Source organism: Ochotona curzoniae, unplaced genomic scaffold, assembly GCF_017591425.1.
Source record: "Ochotona curzoniae isolate NIBS_2020 unplaced genomic scaffold, NIBS_Ocur_1.0 scaffold_1852, whole genome shotgun sequence".
In the NCBI taxonomy this organism is placed as follows: domain Eukaryota; kingdom Metazoa; phylum Chordata; class Mammalia; order Lagomorpha; family Ochotonidae; genus Ochotona; species Ochotona curzoniae.
Genome location: NW_024467087.1, coordinates 32,869,026 through 32,887,469, shown reverse-complemented (window position 1 = coordinate 32,887,469; position 18,444 = coordinate 32,869,026). Strand labels below are relative to the sequence as shown.

Here is an 18,444-nt window from a genome sequence, read left to right as displayed (position 1 = left end):
ACTCCCAGACCCAGAATTCATACATGCCAGCAGGTGTTAGAGCAGTGCCCGGCATAGCCTGCCCTTCCATCTTGGCCGTGTATGTGCTGGTGAATGCTGCGGCCCGGCCCATACCACACCCTGTTTTAGGATGCACATGTGGGTGTTGCCACCCGAACCCGCCCAGACTGTCCTCGGTCCCTTTACCTGTGAATGATGGCAGGTTCCATGATCATACCTAGCTCAGCCCATCACCACCCCAACTTTTGAGCTAACCAGCGGGACTTGTATTTCCACAGGGTTTGGCCCATATATCTGTGCCCCCCAGGATCTACCCCCAGGCCTGGTTCTCTCGTGTGCTGGTTAGTGTCATGGCCCTGCCTAATGCGACCCACCCCCCTGATCCAACATTCAGTCAGGTACTGGGATCTGGCCCTTTTAGACATGTACAATGCACAATGCTCAAAAGCTCTGCAAAAACCATAGATTTGTTCATTTCACAGGCAGACAGATGTAAGAGACATAGAGACGTTTTTCTTAGTGCTTGCTCGGTCCTCCAAGGCCAGTGATATTCACTGGCGGCCCCATCATCATCTGTAATTGAGCCAAGATGGAGTGGAGAGTGGATTTGAATTTTTACTAATTTTTGAATTTTTACTAATGGTGACGGCTGCTGGTGACTGCAGCCTGGTAGTACACCTGCTCTCTCGGTATGCCCAGTGACATAAAGTTCCACCTCTGTCGTTTCAACAAATTCCTTAGATTTTTAAGTTTTGGGTGGCTGAGGTAAAACGAGTTTAAAACGAACTTCCCAAGCAGTTGAAGTAAGTTCCTTGTAATGACAGCAGGGTGTGCCAGGATAAAGAGAGAAGATGCTAAGATACATCTGAGTTAGTAATGTTGTTTACATTTCTGAATCTGCAGCTTATGCATTTCAAACAAAGTTTTATTTATAAGTATATGTGTTTTTAAACTGAACAAACATTTTCAAACATTTAAACAACAAAATAAGGGGGGGTTACTGAAAACTAGAGAATCCTTGAAGAATAAATTCATCGTTCCTTTCTCAATCTGCGTCTTCTGGGACTTCCACCTGTGGGGTGACAGAAGACGGTTAACATTTTCCACACTGTTAACAAACATTAAAAAGCTCATTATTAACATTAAACTGTTAATTGTCACTTCTTGGTTTCCTGGAAAGGAAATTAAAAACTTAAAGATATCTAATCACTGCATTTCAGAACAGTTCTGTGGCACAAGTACCTAGATTCCTAAACAAAGATGACTCTTACACTGATATGACTTCCACGTCCTTGCTCCTCCTGCTCTTGCTCGCTTCCAGATTCTTCCATGCCGGAATGCCTTCCACGTCCTTGCTCCTGCTGCTCTTGCTCGCTTCCAGATTCTTCCATGCTGGAATGCCTTTCAGGGCCTTGCTCGTCTTCCTCTTCCTCGCTTCCAGATTCTTCCATGCCGAAATAGCTCAGAAGTCCTTGCTCATTAGCCTCTTCTTCGTTTTCAGATTCTTCAGACTCTTCCTCAGAGTCCTCAGAATCATATTGAGGCTGGTGTTGAGAGAAGATTATCAGCCTAGGCAGCATGCAACGACACAGACGGAGTGGCGGGTTCCTCCTGCCACCATGCCCTGGGACTCTGGACCCATGGGAATCTGGAATACAAAATAGGTGAGGGGATCAAAAGGAAAAGCAGGGTTGGTTCCTTTTGGTTGGTCCACCACCAGTTCCCCGACCCTTGTATTTATGCTGCTTGAGAACTTTCCCTCTCTCTCCAGAGGATCCCACACTCTGTGCTACCCACTATTTCTGACACTTCAGGAAACAAGGGGACAGAATCATCCGGCTCTGGTCACATTACATATATATTTAATATTGACTTAAGGGCAGATTCTGTGGTGAAGCTAATTCCTCAACGCGTAAAACAGAGCCTGAGAATTGGGCTGCCACCTGCTGGCCGTGGCCGGGATTGCCTCCTCCTCCCTTTCCTCTGGGTTCCTTCCCCTCCTCTCCCCCACCTTCTCCTCCCCGCCCCCCCTCCTTCCCCCCTTTCCTCCCTTCTCCTTCCCTTCTTCTCCTCTCTCCGCTCTCCCTCTCCTCTCCCCCACCTTCCTCCTTGGCTGGAGAGCCCCCCTGCCTCCCGGGAGAAGGAAGCCAGCCACTGGCACAGCACCCCCTCTCAGACCCGCGCCATATCTCTTGTCTCCTCTGCCCTCCGGAATGAGGGCCCCTCTGTGGATGTATCTGACTCCAGGGCTCAAGGTTCTCTCTGTCAGGCACATCACCCTCCCAGACCTTGACTATAGCTCCCAGCATCTTCCTAAAACGTGGCACCCCAACCTGGGTGCTGCGGCTCCAGCACAGTTCCTGGCCACCAGGCGGCCAGTGTGGCGCTGCTCTCGGAGTTGGCTTTGGCGGTAGGGTGAGGAAATCCCAGACCCTATGGGATTGTAGCCTAACACTCAAAATAAAAATATATGAACTAAAAGGGAACAGACAGTGCGGAAGAGTGATAGGAAACACCACATGGGTAACTCACTGGTGTTCGTATCTTCTTCATCCCCCTCGGAGTGCTCTTCCTCCTCGTCGTCGTCCTCTTCGTCCGAATCCTCCTCGGCTTCATAGCCCTCCTCTCCCTGAATTTCCTCAGCTTCTTCTTGGTCCTCCTCATCCTCCTCATCTTCCTCATCTTCTTTGTACTCCTTTCCCTGATTTTCTTCTCCTTCGCTATCTCCAACATCTCCCACCACTTCCTCCACCTCCTCATCCTCCCACTCATCCTCGTCATCTCCCACTTCTGCCCTAAAGGCTCTTAGCATGTCTAGGAAAGCCCCAGTGGCCAGGGCCTCTGTGAGGATGATCATCAGCCCCACAAATACCAAGGCATTCCAGAAAGATCTGGTGATGGTGGCCGCTTCTCCACCAGCTTCATTCTGGCCACCTGCTTTCGGATTCCCTTTCCCTGTGGTAAACATGGTGAGAGCAGCAGGCTAGCGAGGAGCTCAACCGGAGCCGCTGGAGCCGCCGGAGCCGCCGGAGCCTCCAGAGCCGCCGGAGCCTCGGCTGTGACTGAAGCAGCAAAGATGGCGCCGGCTTAAGTAGCCCACCCTAGGGGCGGAGGGAAGCCGCTTGTAGCAAGGCATGCCGGGAGGGGAAATGGTGGGGGACACATGGATAATGAGAGTCTGTGATGGTACTGCTGGTGGCGCTATGACGGGAAGAAAAGGCGCGCGGCCGGCACAGTCATGCGCTGAGGGGGACACGCGTGACACGCCTGCGAATAAGGCGGGAAAGATTTGAACTGCCAGTCAGTGGCGCACAACTTGCAACATTTGGCACAGCTCTGAGTTCATTTGCTGAGAGCTGAAGATTGACATGCTTAGTGACCAATGAGTGATCAACGTATTCGGCTTCCAGACATCTCCGTCTCACCTTGCAGGCAAGCGGCTGCTATACTTGTCCTATAAGATCAGATGCTGAGGCGCAAAAACGGTGATTTGTGCCGCAGCCTCTACCTGGCAATAGTTTGTGGCAATGGAAATACGGTCATAAAAAGGATATCTATAAAGTATTACCTGTGTTAAGCAAAATTTGGACTTAATTAAACGTTAAAGTAATTGGGTCCAGCGCGTTAGCCTAGTGGCTAAAGTCCTTGCTATGTACGTGCGACGATCCCATATCAACTCCAGTTTTAATCCTGTCAGCCCAACTTCCCATCCAGCTCCCTGCCTGTGCCCTGGGAAAGTAGTCGAGGATGTCCCAGGGCCTACAAAACTGGGGGAGAGCAGTAGGAAGAGGATCCTGGCTTCTGGCCACATGGGGAGTGAATGATCAGGAAAAAGATCATTCTGTCTATCAGTACTCTTCTTTGTATATCTGACTTTCCAATGAAAATAAATCATTAGGGCCCCAAGTGGTAGCCTGGTGACTAAAGTCCTGACATTGCACGCTCCGGGATCCCATAAGAGCACCAGTTCAATCCCAGCTGCTCCACTTCCCAGCCAGCTCCCTGCTTATGGCCTGGGAAAGCAGTGGAGGACGGCCCAAAGCCTTGGGACCCTGCACCCACGTGGCACGCCCACAGGAAGCCCCTGGCTCCTGGCTTCACATCAGCTCAGCTACGGCTGTGGTGGCGACTTGGGGAGTGACCCAGCAGAAGCAAGAGTTCTCTCTCTCGCCATCTCTCACTCTCTCTCCAGTTCTGATGTTTAGAGTCTGAAAACATATTTTTTCCAGGGCAGCGGGTAGAGCTGGCTTTGTAGCACAGCTGCTTCAGCTGCCTATGATGCCAGGCAGCCCTTACCCAGGTCCATAGCCTGCTGCTCCCCTTGCCATCTGGCTCCCAGCTGCTACGCCAGGAAACGAGGTCTTGAGGAATGGAGGTCGTGGGCCCCGGCGGTGCACGTGGCCATCCTGACAGAGTTCCTCCTGCCTTCAGCCCAGGCTGCTGGGAGCATTTGGAGAGCGAACCAGCGCATGCAAGAACTCTCTGTCCTTTGTGCCTCTCCTCCCTCTACCCCTCTGCCACACACACACACACACACACACACGCGCGCGTGCAAATTAATTAATCCTTAACACTGGAAGACTTCCCGCGTGAGGGGTTAGGGAACTGAGTGATGCCACAAGAATAGAAGATCTTAAGAAGAATAAACAGAAGGGCCAGGCACTGTAGCCTAGTCCCTAAAGTCCTTGCCTTGCATGCGCCAGGATAGCATGGGGGTGCCAGGTCTACTCCTGGCAATCCCACTTCCCATCCAGCTCCCTGTTTGTGGCCTGCCAAAGCACTGGAGGATGGCCCCTGGCCTTGGGAACCTGCACTCGCGTGGGAGACACGCAGAAACCTCCTGGCTCCTGGCTTCGAATCAGCTCAGCTCTGGCCGTTGTGCCCATTTGGGGAGTGAATCATCAGACAGAGAATCTTTCCCTGTGTCTCTCCTCTCTGTATATCTCACTTTGCAATAAAATGACATAAAGTCTTTAAACAAAAGAAAAAACGATGCATTTTTTTTTTCTTAATTTACAGATTTCATTACATTGCCTTCCAGGGAGAGCTGGTTGAGGCTCCTGGCTTCAGATCAGCTCAACTCCAGCCACTGCAGCCATCTGGAGAGTGAACCAGCAGATGGAAGATCTCTCTAACTCTCCTACTCTTTCTATAAAATCTGCCTTTCAAACAAAAATAAGTAAGTTGTAAAACGCAAATAAAAGGCTTGCTCAAAAGAAAATACATTTTATTCGAATGGGAGATTGCGAGATTGAAAGAGAGACAGAGAGAGGGACAGAGAAGAGACAGAGAAAGAGACAGAGAGAGAGAGAGAGAGAGAGAGAGAGAGAGAGAGAGGTGGATCTTCCATCCACTGAGTGTTTCACTCCCCACATGGCCAAAATGCATGCGGCTGCAGCTGGCTGAAGCCAGGAGCCCGAAGGCAGATTTAGAGAGAGCAAGATCTCCATCCTCTGGTTTACTCCTCACAGAGCTGCAATGGCCAGAGCTGAGCTGACCCAAAGCCAAGAGCCAGGAGCTCCTTCGGGCTCTCCCACATGGGTGCGGGGTCCCAGGGCTTTGGGCCATCCCCCACTGCTTCCCTAGGACACAGGCAAGGAGCAGGGTGGGAAGTGGAGCAGCCAGGACACGAACCAGTGCCATCTGGGATTCCCGCGTGGGCAAGGCCAGGATGCAGCCCCTGAGCCCTGGCGTGCACTCGCACAGATCTTGGAGGGAGGCGCACAAGGGCGCGGGCAGGAAGGCACACAAGGGCGCGGGCGGGAAGGCGGGGAGCCGCCCCAGAGCTCCGCCCAGTGCACGCAGCACGCTGGGGCTTCCCTAGGTCCCCCACAGCCTGCTCCTCAGCCTGGGCTCCCAGGGCCGCTGCAAGGCAAACACCTTGGAATCCCATCCGCGCTCAACTCCTGCTGCAAGCAAACAGCCAAGAGCACCAAGGCCCCACCGCGCCTGTGCCCAACCAGTCCCTGCCCACACACACGCCCACCCCCACCCCCACCCCCACCCCCACCCCGTGCAAGCCGCTTTGCCGCTTCCCACACCCACTCGGTCCCACTCGTGGCAGCTCGGCACAGGGCAAAGTGGCCAGCACACACACGCGCTGGCTCAGAGGCTAGAACCCTGTGCCTCCCGGGGACTGCCCAAGGGCTCCAGGGACACAAGCCGCTGCTCCATGCACGCAGGGAAGCTGGCCCGCAAACACAGGCATGGCACAGAGCCCTGCGCCTACCGTGCACGGCACACAGGGAGGGAGCTTGAGCTTGGGCCCTCCCACAGACCGCACGCCAAGCCCCCTGCCACTGGGGAGGCCAGTCCGCAAGGCCGTGTTCTAGAAAGACCTGGAGCACTTGGCAGCAACAAAAGCAGCACGGGAATCCTGTGACCTATGTGGGGGCTGCAAGTTAACAAGTGATTCTCCTTGGAGGCGGCCCCCTGGCATAGTGCCTAAAGCCTCCGCCCAGGGTGCCGGCATCCCACACAGGCACTGGTTCATGTCCTGGCTGCTCCACTTCCCCTCCAGCTCCCCGCTTGTGGCCTGGAAAAGGAATTCACGGTGGCCGAAAGCCTTGGGACCCTGCACTCGCGGGGTAGTTCCAGAAGAGGCCTCTGGCTCCTGGTTTTGGATCTGCTCAGTTCTGATTGTTTTGGCTGCTTGGTGAGTGCATCAGCAGATCGAACATCTCTCTCTCCTCTCTGTAAATCTTTCATCTATTAATAATAAAAACCTTTAAAAATAAATAGTTTTAGGGCCCGGCAGTGTGGCCTAGTGGCTAAACTCGCCTTGAACGCGCTGGGATCCCATGTGGGTGCTGGTTCTAATCCCGACAGCTCCACTTCCCATCCAGCTCCCTGCCTGTGGCCCGGGAGAGCAGTCGAGGATGGCCCAAAGCCTTGGGACCCTGCACCTGCGTGGGAGACCCGGAAGAAGTTCCTGGTTCCTGGCTTCGGGTCGGCGCAGTATCGGCCGTTGCAATAACTTGGGGATTGAATCATCAGACGGAAGATCTTCCTCTCTGTCTCTCCTCCTCTCTGTATATCTGACTTTGTAATAAAAATAAATAAATCTTTAAAAAATAAATTGTTTTTTTTTTCAAAATTTTTAATTAACAATATTTTAAGAACCATTACTATAGTGTAGCATGTCAAACCTCTGCATGCAGCGCTGGTATCCACTATGGGTACTTAGTCACATCACAGTACTCTACTTAACATTCAGTTCCGCGTTTATGTCCTTGGAAAGCTACAGAGGACGGCCCAAAACCATGGGACCATGCACCCACATGGGAGGCCGACTGGTGCATGTGATGCAGCTCTGTTTTTCCCAGTTAGAGAGTTTATCAGAAAATGATAGTCCTTAACTCTCTCTCTCTCTCTCTCTCTCTCTCTCTCTCTCTCAAAACTCAGTAAAAGCAATATATAACCTTAAACATTATATGTTATAAATATCTAAGAGGAGGTTAAATTGTTCATATCAGAACCTGCAAATCCTTTTTTTTTAAAGATTTATTTTTATTATTTTTTTATTGGAAAGGCGGATATACAGAGAGGAGAGACAGAGAGGAAGATCTTCCGTCTGATGATTCACTCCCCAAGTGAGCGCAAGGGTCGATGCTATGCCGATCCGAAGCCAGGAGCCTCTTCCAGGTCTCCCACGCGGGTGCAGGGTCCCAAAGCTTTGGGCCATCCTGGACTGCTTTCCGGGGCCACAGGCAGGGAGCTGGAAGGGAAGTGGGGCTGCCGGGATTAGAACCGGCACCCATATGGGATCCAGGGCGTGCAAGGCGAGGACTCAACCACTTGTGCCACCGTGCCGGGCCCAAATCCTTTTTTAAAAGATTTTTTAATTTTTTTTGTTGCAAAATCATATTCATAGAGGAGGAGAGACAGAGAGGAAGATCTTCCCTCTGTGGATTCACTCTCCATTCACAATGGCCGGAGCTGAGCTGATCCAAAGTCAGCACCCGGGAACCTCTTCTTGGTCTCCCACAGGGGTGTGAGGTCCCAAGGCTTCGGGCTGTCCTTTTTTGCTTTCCCAGGCCTCAAGCAGGGAGCTGGAAGGGAAGCAGGGCCGCCAGGAGTAGAACCGGCGCCCATATTTGATTCTGGCACATCCAAGGTGAGGACTTTAGCCACTAGGCTACCATGCTATACACTGTGGAAAGCATTTTTAAAATAATATGTTTGACGGAGAAATTTCCCATGTGCCAGCTTATTTCCCCATTGCTGTTGGCGTGCTGAAGCCAGAAACTAGCAGCTCAGTGCTGGTTTTTGATATGACTGGCAAGAACCCAGGTACTTGGAGCATAACTCGCTCTGTCCCAGGGACTGCATTAGAAGGAAGCTAGAGGGCCTCAGTGGTAGCCTAGTAGGTAAAGGTCCTCGCCTGGCATGTGCCAGGATCGCATATGTGCAGTGGTTCATAGTATGAATTCTCAACTTCCCTTTCAGCTCCCTGCTTGTGGTCTGGGAAAGCAGTGCAGGACATCCCAAAGCCTTGGGACCCTGCACTCACCTATGAGGCCCAGAAGATGCTCCTGGTTTCGGACTGTCTCGGCTCTGGCTATTGCGGCCACTTGGGGAATGAACCAGTGGATGGAAGATCTTTCACTCTGTCTCTCCTTTACTCTGTAAATGTGACTTTCCAATAAGAAATAAAATACATCTTTAAAAAAAGCTGTTGATTTCTTTGTAATCCTAGCAACTGTGTATAATTACGATACGTGAGGCTGAGCCCAACAAAAATCTTAGATTGCTTTCTGAGAGATCATTCTAGGAGACCTGCACATTTACTGCTTGTCATAACTGTGCTAGCAATGAATACAGCAGCCAGGGGAGGCACACAGACCTATTGCTTACGCTGCTGATTAGGATGCCTGGGTTCCATATTGCGGTGCTTGGGTTCAAGCCATTTCTCTTTCCTGATTCCAGCATTCCCCTGCCTTTTTTTTTTTTTTTTTTTTTTTTTGGAAAGTCAGATTTACAGAGTGAAGGAGAGATAGAAAGATCTTCCATCCACTGGTTCACTCCCCATGTGGCCGCAATGGCTGGAACTGAGCTTTTTCTGAAGTCTGGAACCACGAGCTTCTTCCACACAAGTGCAGGGTCCCAGGCTTTGGGTCATCTTCTGCTGCTTTCCCAGGCCACAAACAGGGAGCTGGAGGGGAATGGGTAGCTGGGATGCAAACTGGTACCCGTATGGGATCATCGTGGTTGCAAGGTGAGGATTTAACTACTAGGCCACCCTGCCGGGCCCTAAAAAGTTGTTTTCTGCAAGTGCCATGGGCAGAAGCAGTGAGAAAAACAGTGATGAACTCTTGGGTTCAAACTCCTCATTCTCCCCGTTATGTAGCATGACCTGCTAAAATAAGCTTGCCTGAGGACAGGAAAAGGGTAACTAGCTTCAAGGTAGAACTCAACCTATTTTACTTGCTAGAACTATTCCCTGTTGCAGTCCAGGGTGTCCAATAAAGCAGATATTCACCCTTCAGGGTATGAAGTGCAGATTCCAAAAACGTGCTATGAGAATGTTTTTGAGAGGAGCCATTTATCCACTCTGAGCAGAAAGGATGCGCTTCTCCTTCCATTTGGTTTGGATGCCAGGACCGATGACACCCTAAAATGGAAAGTCTTACATGGTAAGATTTTTAGGGGAAAGAAGGGAACGCTTCCACAATTGCTCTGAAAAAGGCTCCAGAGGGTGTCGAAAAGGAGTCAGCATTGTAGCATAGCTAGCTAAGCCTCCACCTGTGGTGCTAGTTGAAATCCCAGTTGCTCTACTTCAGATCTAGCTCTCTGCTAGTTTAGGAAAGCAGCAGGAGAAGGTCCCATGTTCTTGGCCACTGCACCCATGTAGGAGACGTAAAAGAAGCTCCTGGCTCTTTAAAGCCCAGCTCCATGGGGCAGGGCACCTGGGGAGGGAGTGGGTGGAAGTATTTATTTATTTGAAAGGGAGAGTAACAGAAGAGTGAGGTTTCAATCTAGTGGTTCACTCTCCAAATGGCCTCCATGACCAGGAATGAGCAGGCCAAAGCTAGGAGCCACACAGGTAGTTGGGGCCCAAGCACTTGAGCCGCTTTCTGCTACCTTCCTAGGCCATTAGCAGGGAGCCAGATCAGAAGTAGAACAGCTGGGACTCCAATGTTCATATAGGATGCCAGCATTTCAGTAGTGGTTTAACCTTAACCTTGTTACTACAGTTTTTGTTGTGGTCAGGTAAGGATGAAGAATTCTACTGTCTTTGATAGTTTGAACCTTCCACTGGTTCAGGGAAAGATTGTGCAGGATTTCTTGTTAGCTTGCTCTGCTGTGGGATAGAGGGGAAGTAATACAGAGGGGATGGGGGATGAGGATGGGGGATGACGATGGGAGATGGACACTGAGGCTTAAAACTCCCCAAGTGTCCAACTTCAAAAGATGTAATCAGGAGCCAACACCATGATATAGCAGGCTAAGCCTCTGCCTTTAGTGTTGGCATCCCACATGGGCAGCCTGTTCAAGTCACTGTCTCCTGGTTTAGCTTAACACAGCCTCATCGTACTTCTTGTCTCGCGCAGCTTTCCAAAAAAAAAAAATCAACTAAACAAACAAAAACAGACTCAAAATTTACCATCCTGCTGTGGCCAAAATCAGCTACTTAAATAGGAATAACAACTTCAAAGATTGCAAACAGAAGTAGCCACAAGATGGCAGCAGAGAATGGCAGCAAGCTCTGTGTTAGGCCTGGTGAGGGCTGCCAAGTTGTGTCTCATTGTCAGGCCATGCAGATGCAGTTCTTTTAAGCTCATTAGATTGTGGCGGCAAGATTTGTTTGTCCAGTCTAATAACAGATCCTGGTAATATTACTAACCCTTCATAGCTATCCTCTAAAATCAGTAATGCAGAACACTTAATATAGTAAACGGGCTATAATAAGCCATGAGTCAGTGGACATACAGGGTGCCTTTCCTTAGGAGTGCTGCCCAGGACCAAGATGGCAGCATCCAAATCCACCCACAGTGCTGACTGGCCTTCACTGCCCCGAGTCTTCCATGGCAGCTATTTTGGCTGACTGCTGATGCCTGGTGGCATCATTAGATATTCTTTTTAGCTAAGCCACCGATAATCAAAAAACAACTGTCCTTGAGAACTTTTTGGAAATGTTGTCACCAGATAGCTAGGTTCATCCCTAGTCAGTGAATAAGAGGAACAAAGGGACCCCTGAAATTTATTGTAATCTTTAAAACAGACAAACAAGGACAGAATTGTGAGACCAAATTTGAATCTCTCTTAAATATATTTCTGCTCAGTAAAAGAACACTGTTGCACCTTTCTAGTTTGGTGATTAACATCACCGGAGACTAAACTCAAGGTGCGGATGCCCAGGGTAAAGCTACGTGACAGTGCTGAGCAGGTACCCGCTAGTGGGTCATTCAGGGAGCCAGTGTGTTTAGAACACTTGTAGAAGAAGGTGATAAATTTCTAATTAGCATTGCTATTAATAACATTAACATTGCTGCAAGGGACCCTTAGGTTACCCTTTGCACTGCCCCTACTGCCTGCTATTGCTATAACCCAGTTAAGTTTGCTAGGTTCTCTTATCAGCAAGTGCATAGGAGACACACATTTGTCTTGGTGAGGCACCTGCTATATCAAAAACAGATTAGTTCTGAGGTTCTTTTTAAGATATGCCTTCTTATTTGAAAGGCAGAGTTAGAAAAGGAGGCAGGGAGTGGGGCAGAAATGGAAATAAAGGCAAAGATAGATCTTCTGTCCACTGGTTCACTTATCAAAAGGCCCCAGCAGCCAGGATTAGGCCAGGCTGAAGCTAGGAGCCTGTAGTTTCATCTAGGACTGCCATGTAGGTGTCAGGGACATCCTCTGCTGCTTTTCCAGGTGCACTGGCAGAGAGCTAGATCAGAAGTGGAGCAGTTGGGATTCAAGCAGGAACTCGTAAGGAACACTTTGCTGCACAGGCAGTAGCTTTACCCCCTGTGCCAAAAAGCCAGCCCCACTTCCGAGATTATCTTTGCAGGTGTCAGTACGCCATGGGATGTGTTACTTTCCCTTTACTATCTTACAGATTTATCTTGAATCCTCACTCAGACCACATGTGTTTCAATGCATATCTACTAATTTTTACTGAAATCTGATCTATGGAAAAATGTACAAACTGTACACATATATTTCCTTGGGAGCTTTCACAGTGTGAACACACCCTAGTAAAACAGCACTCATAATGAGAAAGAATATTACTACATCCAGTAATCTCTCAGTTCTGCTTCAAATCATTAAACCTTCCAGGAATGAACTGATCTGTCCTCCATCATGGCAGATTAGTTTTTTCTGGTTTTGAGCTTTAAGGTACTTCTGTTTGTGGAAAATGAAATTAAAACATTTGTTTTGCTGCAAAAAAAGTTGAAATCCATGCAGTTGCTTCTTGATACACACTTTTCATTAACTTTTTGAAGATCTCTCATGCACGGATTGCAACTTTTTTTTCACCCAAAATGAACTTGCAGTTCTATTTTCATGCACTTTTCCAAAAAGTGATAAACTTTCTCTCAGTATTCTTTTTTAAGATTTATCTATCTCCCCAGGTATAAGGCAGTGGCCTAGATTGCCTTGTACCTAGGCAAATGTTACACTTTTAGGAGAAAAGTCGTTAATACCTGATGGGCATCCTGGACCTGGTTAGTGCCAAATATGTGTCTCCTATTCATTTTTTTTCCCCAGATGCTATATGAGGAGCAGACTCTGGCATGCCAACAGATGATCTGGGGGCCCCCACGTGAATGTGTGCGGCCCTGGTAAGGCAGACAGGGCCCCAGGCTGGAGCAGCACACCACCAGAGGACCAGGCTTGGGGATCTGTGTGCACGGGAAGCTGTGGATTCCTCAGGGAAGCAGGTCTGGAGATATGTGGGAGAGAGGACTGCTGAGAAAGAATATGCCAGGTAAAGAGTGACTTCTGAGGAACTTCCACCAACCTAGCTAGTGCCAGTGCAGGGAAATGAGCAGGGCTGAGTCTAGGTGGTTTAGAGGAAGGAAACTGGAGTAACTTTTGGGACCAAACTAGTACACTGACCCACATGGGCGACTTGAGCTAGGATTGTTGGTTTCAACCACTGCCTACCAGCTCACACAAAAACCTGGCAGGCTCCACTACAATACCAACCAGTGAGTGTTGGGGTAAAGGGTAGACCATGTTAGGCAGGGCTATGACACTGACCAGCTCACGAGAAAACTGGGTCTGGGAGCAGATTCTGTGGGGGATCCTGAGCACACACCTGTGGGACTGCCATACCAGCTGATTTGCTTGAGGGCTGGGTGGTGAGGGACTGAGCTAGAATGACCATGGAACTCAACAACACTCATAGTTGTTGGGTTGGGAACAGGCCAGGCTGGTCCAGGCTGTAGCACTCGCAGGCACACCCATCCATCAGCTCACACAAATGCCGACACTGAGGCAGACTGCCAGGTAAGGACCTAGCTTCACTGGCACGAGTGGGCCTACTGAAGGAACTTGGGGAACTTCCCTGGTAGGCTATTGCTCCCACTGGTGAGCATGTGAGTCAGGACTGGGTTTTGTTCAGGCCAGGCAGAGCTGCTTCACTTGTTGGGAGGTGTATGGGTTGGCTCTGTAGGGGGCAGAACAGACAGGACCAAATCAAAGCACTGGCATGTGCAGGAGCCAGGATGGGGTGCAGGCCATGCTGAGCTAGGTTAGGCTATCACACCTACCAGGTTGCATGAAAGCCAGGGATGGGAGCAGACTGGGCAGGGCTAGGCTGCAGCACCCGCTAGTTGGGACTGAGGACGGGTCAAGTCAGGCCAGGCTGTAGCAGCTAATGGCAGAGGCCAAGCTGGGTGTTGGGTTATGCCAGACTGGGTCAGAGCAACCAGTGGCACACACAAGATGTGTGGCTGAGAGCGAGCTTGTTTGGGGACCTAAGGGGATACCACAGCTGGGCTGCACTATACCCACTAGTGAGTATGGCAGTTGGAATGAGGGTTGCAAACTGGGCTGGACATGGCTGCAGCATCCCTTAGCAGGGTGTGGACTGGTTCTAGGGTGTGTCAGACTGGGCTAAACTGCAGGATCCATTGGTGCTCACAAGAGCCAGGGTAGGTGTAGGACAGCTGGGCTAGGTCTTTGCAACCTCTGGACCATGCAAGAGCTGGGTCTAGGGGTGGACCAGGCATGACTTGACTGTAGTACCCAACAGTAAGAACTGGAATGGGTGTGGACTGCTTAGACAAGGCTACTATTCCTTCAGGACAGAATGCGGGTCAAGTCAGTTGGGGCCAAGGATCCACAAGTGTGCCCCAGATCTGCCACTGGGAGGAGACCTGATAGAGGAGCTTGGGGAATTTTTCTGTCAGGATGCAGTCCATGCAGGTAAGTGCAAGAACCAAGGCTGGGAGCAGCCCAGACCAAACCAGGTCACAGTACCTACTGGCATACTTGTGGCTTATATCTGGGGGCGGGTCAGGCTGGGCCAGCTCATAACACCCACTGGCAGGAGTGAAAACCAGGAAGGGGTGCAAGACTGGCCGGGTCCACATTAGGGCTGTGACTAAGGGCTGGCTGGACTGCACTAGGCTATTGCACCTGCCAGCATGAGCTGGAACTGGGCCGGGCTGAGCCAGGCTACGGTCCCTGATGGTGGATGCTGAGGTGAGGCAAGCCATTCCAGTATGGGCCTCAGCTCCCATCAGCACATGTAAGACTCAGCTGTGGCACTCTCCTGCTGGCAAGTGTGAGAACTGGGACTGGGGCCCAGCCAGGCTGGACAGGACTACAACTCCCATTGGCCTTCATATGAACTAGGTTAAGAGGAGAGCCAGGTTGGGCTGCCTATAGCCACTGTTGCAGGCATGAGCCATAGTAAATGCAGACTGGTTGGGTTTGCCATAGCACAAGCTGGCAAGTGCTAGGACTGGGGGCAAATCCTGTCAAGCAAATACTGTAAAAGTGTCTGGAAAGTACAAGATCTGAGGATGGCAATGGGCTCAGTAGGGAAACTGTGGGCACCTCTCCAATGGGCTGTAGCTTCCATGAGTGAGTATGAGAACCAGGGCTGCTGGTGGGCCTGCCTAAACAGGTTGTGGCACCCACCAGCATGAGTGTGGGCTGGATATTGGGGTTGATTGGGTTGAGCTAGGCTCCAGTGCTCATTGGTGTATATTAGAACTGAATGGGATGTGGGACAAACTGGATCAGTCTGCTATACATACCACCATACACAGGATCCAGGGCTGGGAGTGGGCCTAGAGGAGGTTATTGGAGGTCAGTCTGGCTAGGATCCAGTTTCCACTGCTGTACATGAGGGCCAAGTATGTGGTGGTTAGGGTTGGGCTTAGCCACAGCATCCATTGGTTTATTATGAGATGGGGCTGGGGACAGAGCTGATCAGGTGAGTAAAACTACCAGTGTGTGTGTGTGTGTAGGTTGATTTGCATGATAAACTGAGCTGTACTCCATACTGGCTGGCACACACAGGAGTCAGGTCTGGGGTCACCTCTGGTGAAATTTCTTTGGGGACCCCCAAATGGACCACCAGACTCAGAACTCCAACCACAGGGAAACGCAGGATCTGTGTGGTCTGACTGTGGAGTGCTCATGTCTGAACTGGGTCTCCTCAGTTGTTGAAGTCTGTGTAGTAGACAGCTCCACTTTTTTTTTTTCTAGTCTAAGAACTTCATTTCTTTTAAGTTATTTTTATTATTGTTTTATGATACAGTTCCATAGGCTCTGGGATTCCCCATCCCCCTCCTCAGGTCCCCCCACCACCCAAGTGATTTCCCCTCTAGTATTACAATGGTTGGTCCTTCATGAACCATCATATAAGTCCATCGTGCTATTAGTGAAGTGTTTCTCAACGTTGTGGGCATGGACAGTGTTGGAGAGTTCAGCATCCTACTGTTAGGATATTTTCAAGTGTTTTGTTGGGAATCCATCTTTGGTCTGGATACAGAGAGGCACAGTGCACTATGTCTCCACATGTGGACATGCCAGTCTCCGCTACACTTCTATTATACATCCCCATAAATACAGAGCCAGTGAACACAACCTACAACCGGGAGAAAAATAGTAAACTTTCATTAACATGAAGTTAAGGAACATGCCACAAAGATACCAGTGTGTCGCTAGAGCGATGAGAAAGAAAATCAAAAAACTTCTTGTAGAGATTGAAGCTACTGCATGACCCATGTGGTGCTGAAGGAATTACAATAAAAATTAGAACATCATTACCCGTGAGATGTCTGGTTCCACTTCTAATTCCAGCTTCTGCTAATACACATCTTGGGAGAGATAGCAGTGATAGTTCAAGTGGTTTACTTCCTGCCACTCACGTAGGAAACTGAGATTGGCTTCCCACATCCTGGCTTCCGGTTGTCCAAGCCCCAGCGATTGCCAGCACTTTCAGAATGAACCATCAGATGGAAGATCACTGTGTCTGTCTCTCCCCACACCCTGTTATGCATCTCTGTCTTTCAAGCAAAAATAAGGGAACCCTAAAAAGAAATCAGATTAATAGAACCCCTGTCTCAGCACATCAAAGCAAAATAATGAATGCAGAAAGTGGAATTTTCAGAAATGCCTTATTATATGTGATTCTTCCTAAATTGCGTATTGTTTCAAAGAAAATCTTTCTATACTGCTTCCTTTCTTTCTGTTAGGTATTTTTTTTAAAAGATCTATTTATTGGAAAGTCAGATATACAGAGAGGAGGAGAGACAGAGAGGAAGATCTTCCGTCCGATGATTCACTCCCCAAGTGAGTGCAACAGCTGATGCTTTGTCAATCTGAAGCCAGGATCCAGGAACTTCTTCTGGGTCTCCCATGCGGGTGCAGGGTCCCAAGGCTTTGGGCCGTCCTGGACTGCTTTCCCAGGCCACGCAGGGAGCTGGATGGGAAGTGGAGCTGCCAGGATTAGAACCGGCGCCCATATGGGATCCGGGGGCATTCAAGGTGATGACTTTTAGCCGCTGGACCACGCTGCCAGCCCCTCTGTTAGGTATTAATTAGAGAAGCAAGACCAGTGAGGTAGTCACATGGATAGGTGATAGAGAGAGATACAAAGAGCATTTCATTACAAGAAAATGGAATCCATGATTGTGAGAGCTGGCTAAGAAAATTCAAAATCCCTAGGCCGGAAGGGAGGATCACATATAGAAAGGAGCCGCATGGGCATGAGCCAATGCCATTGTCAACAAGCCGGCGGGAAGGGCGGCTGTAGTCAGGGGTGAGTGGGCGTCTACTCAGCTGCGCCTTAGAGTCTGACTCATGAAATAGCTAAGCCGCTTTTCAGGGCTTCCAATGATTAAGTCAAGTCAATCAGGATAATCCCCCGTACTTAAAGTCAATGTGTTAGATTTTCCCTATATCTTCGAAATCTTTTCAGTGCCCCCTGAAGGGATTTTTTTGTGCTGAATTGAATAACTAAGAAAAAGTAGCTATATACTACATAATAGCTACCACACTCTCCTCTGTCCTCACAGTTTAACTCAGGCAAGTTTGAGCATTAAAAACCCAGCACACTTTTGAAATGTAGTTAGTAAAAAAGAAACAGCTGTAAACATTAATAATATTCAAAATGCGAAAAAATGGACCCACGGATCAGATACATAGTAAAGCACTTCACGCTAAAGGAGCTATTTTTAGACTAAGATGCTCATGTGACTAAACTATATGTGTTTATGGTATTTAATTTTTTAATTATTATTTTAAAATTTATATGAATGAATAGGTTGCCTATTTTTCCTGATACAGATTTAGGAAAAAAATATGAAACTTCACCAATTTGTATGTCATCCTTGAACAAGAGTCACGCTAACCTTCTCTATCTCATTCCAATTTTGGTATATGTGCCATTGAAGCGAACACTACAGCAAAGAGGAATAGGGATTAACCCAGGAAATCCACAATATGATCAATTGGAGATCAATAAACAAAATATTATAATTTAATTTATATTGATGTATATGTCATTAACTTCAAACCGCATTTCATAATACACAATATCATTTTCTGCATGTGTGTATTTTTATATATATGTATATATACACACATAAATACACATACATGCAGAAAAGATTTATTAAAAGCATTGAGCATGTGATTGTAGGGGCTGCTTGTCTGTGTTGTAATTGAATCGAATTATCTCATACTTGCAAATACATTTTTCTGCACAGTCGTAAATGATTAGAAATGTTGTCAAACTTCATTTTTAAAAGAAGTTATTCATCATAAGGTGCTCTCACTACAGTATTTATTTTAACACACAGAAACTAGGAAGAGGAAGTAAAGGCTGGTGACTCAGCCACTAGAATCCTCTCAGCAGGAATCGTGATCATTTCACGCACTAGGTGAAGTGAAGCCCACTTACAGTTAAATAAATTCCCCTTCCTTCCGCACTGTCAGTAATGACAGAAGCCAAATACGCTTAATGTTGGTGTTAGT

At 48.8% G+C, this 18,444-nt stretch overlaps 1 non-coding gene across 1 annotated transcript; it reads right to left on the bottom strand.

The window, feature by feature from the left end:
* Window positions 1–17,761: 17,761 nt before the first annotated feature.
* LOC121169573 lies at window positions 17,762–17,868 on the bottom strand. The gene has a single exon (XR_005885874.1). It is a non-coding gene; the product is annotated as a U6 spliceosomal RNA (small nuclear RNA).
* Between the last annotated feature and the right edge of the window lie 576 nt (window positions 17,869–18,444).